The 12,146-nt window shown below is 39.5% G+C and overlaps 1 long non-coding RNA gene across 2 annotated transcripts in view; it reads right to left on the bottom strand.

Moving 5' to 3' along the window:
• The window catches only part of LOC140725912 (uncharacterized), a 147,493-nt gene extending 139,616 nt beyond the window's left edge, over positions 1–7,877 (bottom strand). For both annotated transcript variants that reach the window (XR_012098509.1, XR_012098510.1), the window contains exon 1: positions 7,498–7,877. This is a non-coding gene — a long non-coding RNA (uncharacterized lncRNA). The remainder of the gene's footprint in view (positions 1–7,497) is intronic.
• Positions 7,878–12,146: the final 4,269 nt, after the last annotated feature.

Genomic DNA, 12,146 nt, shown 5'->3' with positions numbered 1-12,146 from the left:
TGTGTTCCATGTACTATGCCATCTAGTCTGTGCCAAACTATTAATCTGCCTCGTCCCATCAACCTGCCACAAACCGTAACGTCCCCAAAACCCTCCCATCCATGTAACTACCCAAATTTCTCTTAACTGTTGAAATTAAACACAAATCATTTAATCACTGGCAACTCGTTCTGCACTCTGCCCAACCTCTGCGTGAAGTTCACCTAATGTTCCCCTTAAACAGTTCACCTTTCAGCCTTGACCTTCAGTTCTAGTTTCACCAAAACACAGTGGAACAAGCCTGCTTGCATTTACCCTACATATTTTATATAGCTTTATCAAATCTCCCCTCATTCTCCAAAGCTCCAGAAAATAAAGCCCTAATCTATTGAACCTTTCCCTATAACACAGGTCCTCAAGTCCTGGCAAAATACTTGTAAATTTTCTCTGCACTCCTTCAATCATTCCTATAGGTAGCTGATCAGAACTGCACAGAGTACTCCAAATTAGGCCACACCAACTTCTTATACAACTTCAACATAACATCCCAACTCCTGTACTGAATGATTTGATTGATGGAGGCCAATGCGCCAGAAGTTTTCTTTACGACTGTATCTACTTGAGATACCACTTTCAAGGAATTATGAACTGTATTCCCAGATCCCTCAGCACTCCTCAGTGCTCCACTGCTCACCATGAAAACCCGCTCCTGGTTTGTCCTCCCTAACTCTAACATCTCATTAAATGTATTAAATTCATTAAATTCCATCTGCAATTTTACCAGCTGATCCAGATCCCGCTGCAAGCTTTGATAGCTTTCCTTGCTGTCTGCATGCCCTCATTCCTGGTGTCATTTGCAAATTTGCTGATGTAATCATCCAGATCATTGATATAGCTGACAAACAACAACAGACCCAGCACCGATATCTGCAGCATACCACTTGTCACAGGCCACCAGTCAGAAAATTAACCATGTTCTACCACTCTCTGGCTTCTCCCATGAAGCCAGTGGTCTAATCCAATTTATTACCTCATCCTGAATGCCAAGTGACTGAACCTTCTTGACCAACCTCCCATTTTGACCTTGTCAAAGGCCTTGTTAAAGTTCATGTAGGTAACATTCACTGCCTTGCCTTCATCAACTTCAGAATCAGAATTAAATTTAATATCACTGGCATATATCGTGAAATTGATTGTTTTGAGACAGCAGTACTTTGCAATAGATAACTTTAAAAATTACAAATTACAATAAGTTATACATATAATTAAATAAGTTGTACAAAAAGAGGGCAAAGAAAAGGAAAAGGAGTGAGGTAGACTGCATGGATTCATTGTCCATTCAGACATCTGATGGCAGAGGAGAAGAAGCAGTTCCTGAAAGATTGAGCGTGTGTGTTCAGGCTCCTATACCTACTCCTTTATGGTACCAATGAGAAGAGGGCAAGTCCTGGCTGATATGAGTCCTTACTGATGTGTGCTGCCTTTCCGAAGCATCGCCTGTTGGATACTGAGGAAGCCAGTACCCAGGATGGCGCTGGCTGAGTTTACAACTTTCTGTAGCTTTCCCCAATCCTGTGCAGAGCCCTTCCATATCAGATGCAACCAGTTAGAATGTTCTCTGTGGTATATCTGTAGAAATTTGCGAGAGTCTTTGGTGACATATGAAGTCTCCACAAACTCCTTATGAAATATAGCCACTGTCCTGTCTTCTTTGTAATTGCATCAATATCTTCAGAGATGTTGACACCTAAAAACCTGAAACTACTTACCATTTCCACTGCCGGTCCCTCATTGAGGACTGGTGTGTCATCCCTCGACTTCTCCTTCCTGAAGTCCACAATCAATTCTTTGGTCTTACTGATGCTGAATGCAAAGTTGTTGTGACACCACTCAACCAGCTGATATATCTCACTCCTGTACACCTCTTTGTCACCTTCTGAAATTCTGCCAACAATAGCTGTGTCATTGACAGATTTATACATGGCATCAGAGCTGTGCCAGACCACACAGTCATGGGTGTAGAGAGATTACAGCAGTGGGCTAGGCACGATCCTTCAAGTCAAGTCACTTTTTATTGTCATTTCGACCATAACTGCTGGTACAGTACAGAGTAAAAATGAGACAACATTTTTCATGACCATGGTGTTACATGACACAGTACAAAAACTAGACTGAACTATGTAAAAAACAACACAGAAAAAAAAAACTACACTAGTCTACAGACCTACCCAGGACTGCATAAAGTGCACAAAACAGTGCAGGCATTACAATAAATAATAAACAGGACAATAGGGCAGTAAGGTGTCAGTCCAGGCTCTGGGTATTGAGGAGTCTGATAGCTTGGGGGAAAAAACTGTTACATAGTCTGGTCGTGAGAGCCAGAATGCTTCGGTGCCTTTTCCCAGATGGCAGGCGGGAGAAGAGTTTGTATGAGGGGTGCGTGGGGTCCTTCATAATGCTGTTTGCTTTGGGGATGCAGCGTGTAGTGTAAATGTCCATGATGGCGGGAAGAGAGACCCCGATGATCTTCTCAGCTGACCTCACTATCCGCTGCAGGGTCTTGCGATCTGAGATGGTACAATTTCCAAACCAGACAGTGATGCAGCTGCTCAGGATACTCTTGATACAACCCCTGTAGAATGTGATGAGGATGGGGGGTGGGAGATGGACTTTCCTCAGCCTTCGCAGAAAGTAGAAATGCTGCTCGGCTTTCTTTGCTATGGACCAGTATTGATTGTCAGTGAGAAGGAAACGTCATTTCTAATCTGCACTATGGGTTACCCTAGGTAATTTCTAAGTAAGTACATGTTCGGCATAACATTGTGGGCTGAAAGGCCTGTATTGTGCTGTAGGTTTTCTATGTTTCTATTGGTTAGACACAATCTACCATGCACAAAGCCATGTTGATTATCCCTAATGAGTCCTTTTCTATCCAAATATTTATGTATCAGGTCCCTTAGAATACCTTCCAATAACTTACCCACTATAAATTCGGGCTCAGTGGCCTATAATTTTCTGTTTTATTTTTTAAAGCCTTTCTTTACAGAAAGAATACTAACTATCCTCCAATCCTCTGGCACTTCACCCATTGCTAAGGATGTTTTAAGTATCTCTGCTAGGGCCCTGTGTGTGTATTAGCCTCTCACAGGGTTCAAGGGAACAACTTGTCAGGCTCTGGGGTTTTATCTACCTTAATTTGCCTTAAGACAGCAAACACTCTTCTTCTGTAATCTGTATATGGTCCATGGTCTCACTACTGTTTTGCCTCACTTTTATAGACTCTGTGCCCATCTCTTGAATAAATACAGATCCAAAAAAATCCATCTCCTCCATCTCTTTTGGCTCCATTTGTAGGTGACCACTCTGATCTTCAAGAGGACCAATCTTGTCCCAAGCAATTCTTTTGCTCTTAATATACCTGTAGATGCCCTTGGGATTCTCATTTGCTTTGTCTTCTAGAGCAACCTCATGCTCTCTTTTAGCCCTTATGATTTCCTTCTTAAGTGTTCTCTTTCATTTCTCATACTCCTCAAGTACCTCCTTTGTTCCTTACTGCCTATATTTCCTATGTACCTCTTCCTTTTTCTTAATCAGGTCATCAATATCTCTCGAAAACCAAGGTTACCTAAACCTATTATCTTCACCTTTTATTCTGAACTCTGTACTCTCAAAATTTCACTTTTGAAGGCTTCCCACTTAGCAAACATACCGTTCCTGAAAGTAACCTATCCCAGATTCACCCTTACCAGATCCTTTCTGATACCATCAAAATTGGCCTCTCTCCAATTTAGAATCTCAACTCAATTTATTTATTTTAGTTTTTAATTGTAACTTATATTATTTTTATGTCAGGACATACAGTATATGTTATAGATATTCCTCATTATAATTTTTAGTTTTTTAAATTATTATGTATTGCAATGTACTCTACCGCAAAACAACAAACTTCATGACACATGCCCGTGATATTAAACTGGATTTTGACGTCTTGCAGAATACTGGTGCCACAAAAGAATAAATTTCACAACATATTCTTATTCAAGAAAGCATTGAATATATTAATGATACTAACCAAGCGGTCTTTATTAGAACCAAATAGACTGAAGATCAATGTCTACCTAGGCTACATTATTGTTCTAACACTCTCCTCAGTCATTTACAGTGATGTACCACACCTCCAAAACACCTGTGGAACTGAAGGTAACCTTCAAACTTTATTCATAAATGGTTCAGCAACTACAGTTCAGAACCAAGGTCACTCAAACCTGTGTAGTCACTTGAGCTTGTGCACACTCAGATGTCATTCCAAAACACGTTTATGGAAGCATTTATGGAATCATACACGAGGGTGGTCCTTCCCCTCAACACTTGGAATGCTAAAGTCCTCTGCCAAATTGCCTCAATGGCATCCACCCACCCCAGCAACAAATTTTCACAGCAAAATCGCAAATTTTCGACCACTTCCTAAATCCTGGTTGGCAACCCCTAATGAAGGCAGACATCAATGATGAAATTCACCACTGCCTTCAATGCACCAGCACAGCCTTTGGTTAACTGGTGAAAAGGGTATGTGAAGATTAAGACATCAGACCTGACACAAAACTTGCTGACTGCCGGACAACAGCAATTGTCACCCTTCTGAGAACTGAATTGCCAACTGCTGGACACCAGTAATCATCACCCTTCTGTATACTTCTGAGTTCTGGATTGCCAACAACAGGCATCTCAAGCCACTGTAAAACATGTATAGTATCTCTAAAAAATCTTACACATTTAAGGAAAGGATAGGCAAATTAATCTCAATGTTTTAACCAAGCTCAACAGCCCTAGCATTGAGGCCCTTGTCACTCTCAGCCAGCCACATTAGGCTGGCTACATCATTCACATGAATGGCAAAAGACTTCCAAATGGGACCCTCTATTTAAGCTATGTCCTGGGTAGAGAGGCAGACAGCCTGCAGTACAAGTACAGTGACACGTGGTTCTAGGAAATTTCAAAGCTTCTCGTTCTCATATTCCACTCAAACTGATATCATTCTTAAAAGAAAAAAAACAATTTTATAAAATTATCTAAGCAAAGTAAGTTGGGCATTGCCTTTGGACATTGTCCTTTCAATGCCTGACATGATTCCAGAGAAAATATTACTGTGAAAATGTCGAATTAGTTTAGTTAATCTGAACCCAGCTATCAACAGAGCAGATTTCTGCCTAAAAGCATGACAGATAGTAAACTGGAAACCTCAAATTTGAAATGGAAAAAATCAAATAGTTGAAACAAAGGATATTCACCCCAATAGGAAATTATTGGAAGGAATAGTAGATTTATTATGCCTCAGTCGTCATCGTACAATATTTATATACTTCTGCCGAATACTTACAGTATCTGATCATTACAATACTAAATAATACTGTCATGGTCCCTTCCGGCAATCGCCCACCTGGCTGTTTTCCTCAGGAATTGGGCCTCAATCACCTCGTTTAGTTTCCAATCTTTCCCAGGTTCCACTAACTACAAACACCTGCTTTCCATCAACAAATGCAGTATAAAAACCCTGTGACCACAACATGGAGCTGCCAGTTTGTTGGTTGACTCTGGTGTGAGTAACCTCGTTTTATGGTTCTTAGGACTGCCAGTTCTAAGTCTAGCATCCCTCCTGGATACCGACTCCATGCTCACAATGTTAATAACGCCTCCTGACTCTGCTTTCACGCCTGTGTTCTGCACTTGAGTTTGTCCACAGCTATGCTTGTGTAACAAATACAAAATTAATCATAAGATATAACTACATTGTTATTTTTATATTTATCTTAATGCTTTTCTTATAGATTTTAAAAGTTAATACTTCATATATACTGTAGAAGTTGATTTTAAATCCCTTGCAGAATGTTTGTGTCAAATTATGAAGTATTGTTGTAAAATTCCTTGTTAGAATTGCAGCAAATTTGTGTGAATAAAGCTTCACTTCATATAATAAATAGAAAAATTTTACAATGGTACATAGACATATTCATACATTATTATCATACAAAAGGAACTCATGATTTTTAGTTCTGGGACATTTCTGATTTATTATTATTATTTACCAGTGGCCTATATACATGTCTTAAAAGCAGTCTTAAAATAAAATGTATATTTTGTAGGTTGCCTGTGATTGCTGGCACAAAGTTATATCATCTCAAGGAGTTTTTTTAGTTCTTAATTGGTTAAAAAAACAAAAACAAATCACTTTTTAAAGTATAATTTATTTCCTTTATATACTATCTTCAACTCTTCTTTGTAGCAACAGTTGCATTACTTCTGCTGTAACATTATTATTCCTACCAGCAAGTATTATTTCAGCAGATTATGGATTTTAAGTAGTTTTCATTGATTACAATAATCCATTCTTTCCATTGTGTTTCAGTAATCTAATCCTTCACACTAATATGATATTCTTTGATAGACTTATGACCCTCGTTTCATATATAATTAATTCACCTCCTAACTCTTTTCTAATTTTATCATATTAAGATCACTCTTCCTCAGAGGCCCTTTCCAGTGAAGGAATTTCCCCAACTGGATTAATAGAACCAAATATGCTGCCTCTCCTGGTACTAATACCTCTTGTTTACTGCTCCTCATTCTATCACATGAAACTGTAGTATATCAGTACCAAATTTGCCCAGGGCCAATTATGGATTAAAAAAAGATTGCTATTGTCTCAATTACACAAAAACCTCAACAATTCTCATTTTTAAAAATCTAACAACATACTTAGCAAGTACAGGATTTTCCAGTGATAAGGTGAGCTATCTAACTACAAAAGTTCTAAGAGCTATTTATCAAGTACTTCCATTGGTCTCAGCAGAACTACAGAAAAACACTCAAAGTCCAGAATATAATTTGTGAATATATATAGTTTTGATTTGAACTGCTTTTTAAATTTACTCCAGAAGTGATAGCAAATCTGGCACTTGCTGGAAACATGTTCATAAATAATACAAAAATGTCGTCAGTAAAATATTATGCAAATAATTCCCATCTTGAATTTTGAAACATTAAGGGGCAGTAGTTTCAAACACCTTACAGGTTCCCAATTATATATTTTTTTCTATGTTGTCTATGCGCTAGCTTTGATTGCTGAGTTGGAGACTTGACTGACAGCTGCAGTGTCTCCAGGCCCCGAGATGGGGCGCTGGTTGTCCGAACGCGGTCTCACTCACTCACTCACTCACTCACTCACTCACTCACTCACTCACTCACTCACTCACTCACTCACTCACACACACACACACACACACACACACACACACACACACACACACACACACACACACACACACACACACACACACACACACACACACACACGTACGTCCATTAATGTTGTATTCCTCTTAAATACAGTCATATTCACTGAAACACCTGGTGGAAATTTCACTTCGTCTCCTAATCGTGTTTTTGTAAATAGATTACTACTGCATATTTACATATTGAAGATAACAATGTATTAAAATCACACGCCACTCTTGCACTTACAGATGTGATTATCTGCCCAACACTTCACAAACGGACCTTGCGAGATCGTCCGTTCCTGACTGAATATCCTTTACTGAATGAAAACATTGCGAAGAAACCGAACATTGTTCAAAAGAATCCGACTTTGCCAGGAAGAAAATGTTGAATCCTGTGGCTTCGCTGTGTCTTGGCATCGGGTATACCCTTGAGGAGAAGAGGGGGCGCATTCCCCGCTTCCTTTCTAACTCTATCCTCTCCTCCACGCAGCCAGTTCCAAAGACCTGAGGGTAAGGGGGAGGCGGAGTGATTATTTTGATTGATAGTTCCAGAGACCGCTCTAAGTTCAGTGTTTTCAGCACCACTCTCCACTGCGTGTTGAATTATTTTCATCACTTCTATCCCTCCCCGATCTCCCTAAAGTCACGGAGTGGTGCGACTTCATGGAATGTGACTAAGACGCCAAGGGCATTCTGTAGATCACCAAACACTTGACAGTCCGAATGCTTTAAAACACATTTGCAGACGCAGATCATAAAGTTCATTGTTCTCTGGTGTACATGTCAATAAACTAATCAGAATTTGATTGCGCACTCTGCATAAAAAATATACTGTAAGAACTTTTAGTGAAAAAAGGGTAGTGAATACGAACTATATATTAAAACCACTGGATAATTACGGAGACGGAGATGGCATAATTCTGGAGTGCAATAAAATATAAAAGGTCATTTGCCATTTATTTCATATAAATCACTTCAATTTACTTTTATGAGGAAGAGACAAACTGATCAAAATCGTGAATTCCAATGAAAAATGATACTTTTATCTGCATTTAGATCCAGCTACATAAAATGCATGATGATGGATGCTGCTAGTGGTGTTATCAGAGCTTAAAATCAACTTTTACTGTTGCCTCTGCTTCTATCCCAAATAGTTTTATGTGCAAAACAATACACAAATATTAGCTAGGAGAGTAAGGAAGACATTGGTAAATGGATTTATTATTGTCAAGTGTACTGAGGCACAGTGGAAAAACTTGTCTTGCATACATTCATACAGATCAATTCCTTACAAAGGTGCATTGAGGTAGGACAAGTTAAAAATAACAGAATGCAGAATAAAATGTTACATTACAAGGGAAGTGCAGTACAGGTAGACAATAAGGTACAAGGCCATGGTGAGGTAGACCGAGAGCTGACGAGTCCATTGTATCATATTAGGAAACTGTTCAGTGGTCTTTTAACGGTGTGATAGAAGCTGTCCTTGACCCTGGTGGCACATGCTGTCGAGCTTTTTTTATTTTCTCTCCGATGGGAGGGGAGTGAAGAGAGGATGTCTGGGGGATCTTTGCTTCACCAAGGCAACAAGGTGCAGTCAATAAACAATAGTCTACCATCTTACTGTCTAGATGCTCCAGAGATAAGTGTAGGGCCAAGGAGACCTGTTTCAGTGGTAGGTGAATTCCAGAGGGTCAAAGCTGTCTGGGAGGCTGGAGTTAATGCATTCCATGATCAGCCACTCAAAGTACTTCATGATGGTGGCAGTCATTAAGACAGGTTACCTCGTTTTTCTTAGGTACCAGGGTGATACTGATCTTCTTACAGCAGGTGGGAACCTCCGATTAGAGACGTGAATGAAATTTTCTTGAGGTGATCTCATACATGTTCATATTGACATAGCAGATGATTTAACTCAATTTAAAATTTTCCCCAATGAAACTTGTGACACCATTGTTAACTGTGATTGTAAAACATGATAATCATTACAAAGAGACATGCAGCAAATCAACCTTTTTATTTTGAAATGCAAAATCATGACTAATTGGTATCCTGACAGTTGGAATTATAGTTTAAAGACATTTAAATAATTATGTAATTAAAATGAGTTGTTTGCATTAGTTTAAACCAGAAGTATTATCCATGCTAAAACAGTTGTTGCATTGTTACAAAATGATTTATAGCTTCTTAAAATGAGTCATGAGTTCTGGTCTTCAACAAAATGCTTTAGAAATAAGTGTATTAACAGCCATGAAAACAGTGATAAGAGCATTTTGATTTCATCTGGAAAATAAATAGATTATATTTCTCACATTGGAGGTTATTATATAATTGTTTATGTCATCCACCATCCTTAAAATGATAAACTACATTTATTTGGAAAAGCAGCTTTCAGGAATGTGTTTAAAAAAGGAATAAAATTAGTTCTGATAAATCTTTTATGATCACATGTACTTTTCAGTTTTCTTTCCTTACAGAATGAACTATTGTACACATTCATTTCCACAGGGAGAAACCATGAGAAGGGGAGAAAGTTTCAGTGTTGACTGAGGAATGACCTTGGGAACTACAGAGTCCCTTTATAGTTCTGAAAAACAGATAGTATTGTCTGGGAAAGCTGGGATTTAAGCTACCTTTCAAATCAGCAGTCAAAATTTCTCCTAGTATTCATAGATTACTACATCGCTGCTACTCGTTCTGCAACAGAAGTTGCAACATTGGCCAACAAATGCTGTAGGCATGAGTGAGTAGTGACTGGAATTGGCACCACAGCCATAATTGAATGGATGGGCTCCAGGCTTTGTTCAAAGCTCTTTGCCAAATTGGTCCCAGAATCCTTCATGCTAAATGATGAACTCAGGCAAGCTTCAGAATGCACCTTTCACATTATGAACATCAATCAAAGTCTCCACAACTGAATTCAGATCTGGCATTGACCATTATGAGTTGATTACTTTTGCTTCCTGTTCTTCCAATAGACTACACATTATTTAGGTATCCTCTGCTGTCCTGTAAATTGCAGGTGTCAGTATCTGAAACAATGACATGTGACAAGGCAAAAGTTGTGTGGGGAGTGTTGCAATGAGCAGCTGGAGCGGACCCAAGTGCAGGACACAGGCACGGAGATCGGGTTAGGAATCTTACGCGGATTTGTACGTTGCACAGCAAACAGGAGGGATCCTGACACAGAGTCTGGACACAGAGACGGACTTGGACTTGACTTGACCTCGGAGCCTGGACTTGGACTTGACTTGGACACAGAACCAGGACTTAGAACTTGGACACGGACTTATAATGACAAAACCAAGCAATGACAGACAATTCATATCTTGACTCGGAGGAGCAGCAAACAGCCTGCAATCCTCAGCTGGGCACGAGAATGACAGAATTCCTGAAGCAACTTAGAGTCCACTATTCTCGGCAGCTCGGAACATACATTGCCGCTCTGGCTGAGGTGACAATCCAGCACTGAGTAGATGTAAGCCGGAGTTTTTATGCTGTCGGTTTGGGTGAGGATCAGGTGCCCTCATCAAGGAGCCCAGTAGGAAACGGGGAAAAGGAAATGAACTGAAATGAGGAATCTATGGACTGGACCGTGACAGGGAGAAAACTGGGTGGATACTTACAATTCCTGCAGTTAACACAGCAAAAGATGTACATTGTGGATCAGGTGGAATATGAAAAGGAGGATGAGGATAAAAGAAATTAACTATCTTCAGTGGTTTTAAGGCAAAGGACTCAGCAATGTGCATCAACACTGTCTCCTTATGGAGATTACAATATGCAGCTGTGCCTCTCCCTCCTTGATTCGCTCCTACTGCCTTGTTTTGTGTGTCAATTTGACCTGCAAGAGAATGAGAGGAGTGCCTGTGAGTGTCATGTACCCTGTTTGCCTAATTTGTTAAATAGTACACATAAGTTAATGGATGTGGGTATGAAGTTTGCAATACTAGTGTTTAAGGGTTTGGAGGAATATACAAATCATATTTCTGAGTTCATATTTGGTGCCCTGCTTTCATTCTTCTAAAAAATACGAAATAACATTTGTAAGATCCATTCTATTTTACAAGGGCTTTCAAATTTATACTCTATCAAACTGTAATAAAATAAATTGATTGATGAGCACAGTTTACTGATACTCTGCTGATGCAAAATATGAGCTTTGCTGTGTTTGTTTAGGAGTATAAGTTATAGACACAGGGGATTATAGAGGCTGGAATCTGGAGAAACAAATGACCTGTTGGAGGAACAGGTCACGTTTCAAAACATCGACAATTCTTTTCCCCCACCAATGCTGCCTAACCTGCTGAGTTCCTCCTGGTCATGCTTTCTTCTTCCCTTTTTATCGGACAGAAGATTCAAAACCTTGAGAACATGAACCACTGGTCTCAAGGGCAGCTACTATTCTTCTGCTATAAGGTTCTTGAACAGACCTTATGCATGATAAAGATGAACTCTTGATCTCTCAGTCCACCTTGCCATGCACCTTATTTGTCGATTGTACTGTTAGGAAGTATTCTGTAGATGTGTGAATATAGTCAGATATTAATTCAGACAAGAACCTGTCTTCAGTTCTTAATGTGGATTATAAATTGCAAGCAGTAATTTGACAACGGGGTTGTACTAATCGTCCTGCATTGGCCTGCAAATTGGTTGTTATTTGCACCATTGTGACTTGTTCAAGCTGGCAGACCAGATTGGTGTTGTCACTTAGCATAACAAACATGGCCACAGGTGCAGTGTAGTCAATCAATAGCTTATTGTGTACTCAGGGCATTTGTGTTCTCAGAGATAGCCCTGAACACATTAATGCTGGGTATCAGGCTCTCTGTCTTCAAAAGCTTTTAGACTATTTGTGTGAATTACTTTGTGGCAACGGTGTTTGAACATTCAGAG

The sequence above is a fragment of the Hemitrygon akajei genome, chromosome 4 (genome assembly GCF_048418815.1).
Source record: "Hemitrygon akajei chromosome 4, sHemAka1.3, whole genome shotgun sequence".
Lineage (NCBI taxonomy): Eukaryota > Metazoa > Chordata > Chondrichthyes > Myliobatiformes > Dasyatidae > Hemitrygon > Hemitrygon akajei.
This window is presented reverse-complemented; position numbering and strand designations above follow the sequence as displayed.